Raw genomic sequence first — 3,392 nt, forward strand, 5'->3', positions numbered from 1 at the left:
TTAATTTGGCAGATCCCGGTTTTAGGAACCCGAGAGAATAATACTGTACCGGTAACACAAGGTACACAACTGAGGTTGCGTCAGGGTGGAATTCACTTCGTCAAAATGTCATATGCAGCCTAAGTCAGAAGCCAGGGTGAGGCTGGTGCAAGGCAGATTTTGAGGAAAATGACAGGATTGATGTTTCTGTTTCTCGCTATTTTAATTTTTCTAACACTTACATTTTGCCAAGTGATTTTTCTTTATTACTTTAATATATGAGACATTCATTCCAGATTCTAAATAAGCATAAATAAACCTGAAACACATACTAATTGTCACACCTATATGCCACATATCACCATCCTCCCAGTCTCAGATGAACTCTGCTAAAGGAAAGACAAGATGATATTTTTGGTCCCCCTGACTTTTTGAATAATCAGCGCATAATAAACTGCGAGGCCTAAGTAAAAGTCACCCATAAAAAATGGGAACAAAATTAGAAAAGTCATCCTCTGCAACTGAAATTTATATTAATTAATGTGGAATGAATGGGATTAGCCTTCTGCAGGAATGACCATTGAGAGGCATTTTGAAATGAGTTGTACAAAAGATCAGGGTGTCTCTAAATCTCCTTAGGTCCCCAGTCCAAGTACAAATCACTATAGCCTGGGCTTTGACCTTGGATAACCTGGATGACTACATGCTTATAATAAATGCAGACACGATGATGTGGCACTGTGCATGAAGTTTAGAAAATGTAACGTCGAAGAAGAATAATTTGTTGGGGTTTATTTAGAGAGGCCTGGAAGACAGGTGTTTAGAAATACATACTCAGAGGTAAAGAAAGCAGGAGTGATTCTCTAGTTTTTGCCACAACCCCAAGAAATACCCTCCAAGGCTACTCAGTTTATTGTTCTCTCATCTTATACGTCCATGTTCGCCTCACAACGCCTTGAGAGCAACTTGGATTCCTGGGAAGTTTGATAATAGGAAGGGCTGCCTTCAGTGAGGGTTTCCTAGTGACAAGAAAGGCAAATCCCCACTGAATATTAAGTTAGCGCTTGTTTATAAATAAATCCATGAGTTAGCCTGAAGTCAGTCCCCAGGAGCTCATCATTCCTAAGTAAACTGAGAGCATCAAGTTTCTTGAAACTGGATTTGGGACCCACCGGGCTTTCCTATCAGTCCACAAAAGAACCCTGCTTGAGCAAATGTGCGAAATGGTTCAAAAGGAACGCATGGAGCATGTCACTATACATTTGTCAAAACCCATAGAATGTACCACACCAAGAGTGAACCCTAATGTAAACTACGGTCCTTAGGTGATAATGATGTGTCAGCATAGGTTCATTGATGGCAACAATCATACCCCTCTAGCGCAGACTGTTGACAGCAGGAAAAGATGTGCTTGTGGGAGCAGGGGATATAGGCTACTTTCCATTCAATTTTGCTGTGGACCTAAAACTACTCTAAAAAGTAGTCTACTTGCAAAAAGAAAAAGTGATGCATACATCCAGAATGAGTTAAGACACACACTTTGGAGGCCAAAAGACCTGGAGGAAAATCCTGACACTGGCCCTGGATGGGTGACATCTGTCCTCGCTGACCTTCAGCCTTTTTATCTGTAAAATGGAGGAAATGAATGCATACCTTTGGTGTTATGACAGTTACATGAAATCCTTCATGTAAAGCATGTAGAAGGACACCTGGCACAGAGTAAGATTTCATCATTCCCATGCTCTGCCCAAAATAAATCCTAAAAGTTAGAAGTTATTCCTCCTACCAAAACGTCTACAGTTCACTCTGACTACTCTGAGAGCCTAAGGCACACAGAGTAAAAAGCAGGACATGGCTGCTATGAGACCAGGCCCCCGGAGAAAGCCGGCATCCCCAGGTAATGAGTTGTTAGGGTTAAAAATTCTGCAAAGCATATTGGCTGCATCAAACTTTCTTATTAAAACATTTGATGTACAGGCACCTGGCTGGCTCAGTCGGTGGAGCACGTGACTCTGGATCTTGGGGTTGTGGGTTCAAGCCCCATGTTAGGTGCAGAGATTACTTACAAATAAAATCTTTAGGGGCACCTGGGGGGCTCAGTCGGTTAAGCATCTGCCTTCGGCTCAGGTCATGATCTCAGGGTCCTGGGATTGAGCCCCGCATCGGGCTCCCTGCTCAGCATGGAGTGTGCTTCTCGTTCTCTGTCTGCCCCTCCCCCTGCTCATGCATGCTCTCCCTCTCTCAAATAAATATGTAAAATCTTTTAAAAAATAAAATAAAATCTTTTTAAAAAGCACATTTGAGGGGCGCCTGGGTGGCTCAGTCGGTTAAGCGTCTGCCTTCGGCTCAGGTCATGATCCCAGGGTCCTGGGATCGAGCCCCGCATCAGGCTCCCCGCTCCACAGGAAGCCTGCTTCTCCCTCTCCCACCCCTCCTGCTTGTGTTCCCTCTTCCGCTGTGTTTTTCCCTGTCAAATAAATAAATAAAATCTTTTAAAAAAAATAAAAAGCACATTTGATGTCAACTTTATTATCTGGAATCTAAACTATGTGCCAGACATTGTCTTAAATGATGGAAATACAGAAATTAATAAGGTACGTGTTCTATCCTCTAGGGACTCAAAGAACAGTGAAGAAAACCAATGATTCTTAAAAATATACCATAAAAGGTGCAGTGGAACCCCACCCCACTCCAAAAAAAAAAAAAAATTCTTCCCTGGTCAGCAAACAAAAAAGTTTCTAAAGAGGAAGTAACAGGTGAGTCTTGAGAAATACTGCAGCTCAGAAAATGCTCAAGGAAAAGAAATTCAATGAACAAAGACCAAATCGTAATGAGTTTGCAATTTTCATGTGAGGAATTGGAGCAATATAAGTCAAAGAGGCAAAGCACTAATTTTAGGGGATGCTAATAAGAATTACTGTTTAAAAAAAAAAAAGTATTCCATAATCTAATAGGTCCAGCACATGCTGGGTTTAAAAACATGAACAATGACAAATAGATTTCTTTACTGCAGGATTTTTTCGCACTTTTAACATGCAAATGTATATTGCAAAGAATCTGTACTCAGAAAACTATAAAATACTCATGAAAGAAATTGAGGAAGACACAAAGAAATGGAAATATATTCATGCTCATGGATTGGAAGAATAAATATTGTGAAGATGTCAATGCTACCTAGAGCAATCTACACATTCAATGCAATCCTATCAAAATACCATCCACTTTTTTCAAAGAAATGGAACAAATAATCCTAAAATTTGTATGGAACCAGAAAAGACCCCGAATAGCCAGAGGAATGTTGAATAAGAAAAGCAAAGCTGGCGGCATCACAATTCCGGACTTCCAGCTCTATTACAAAGCTGTCATCATCAAGACAGTATGGTACTGGCACAAAAACAGACACATAGATCAAT

General features: G+C 40.7%; 1 non-coding gene across 1 annotated transcript; it reads left to right on the plus strand.

Moving 5' to 3' along the window:
- Positions 1 to 1,958: 1,958 nt before the first annotated feature.
- TRNAQ-CUG (transfer RNA glutamine (anticodon CUG)) lies at positions 1,959 to 2,031 on the plus strand. Its single transcript has one exon. It is a non-coding gene; the product is annotated as a tRNA-Gln (tRNA).
- Positions 2,032 to 3,392: the final 1,361 nt, after the last annotated feature.

The sequence above is a fragment of the Mirounga angustirostris genome, unplaced genomic scaffold (genome assembly GCF_029215605.1).
Source record: "Mirounga angustirostris isolate CCGP_5_RB_7025 unplaced genomic scaffold, mMirAng1.0.hap1 SCAF_12, whole genome shotgun sequence".
Taxonomy (NCBI): Eukaryota; Metazoa; Chordata; class Mammalia; order Carnivora; family Phocidae; genus Mirounga; species Mirounga angustirostris.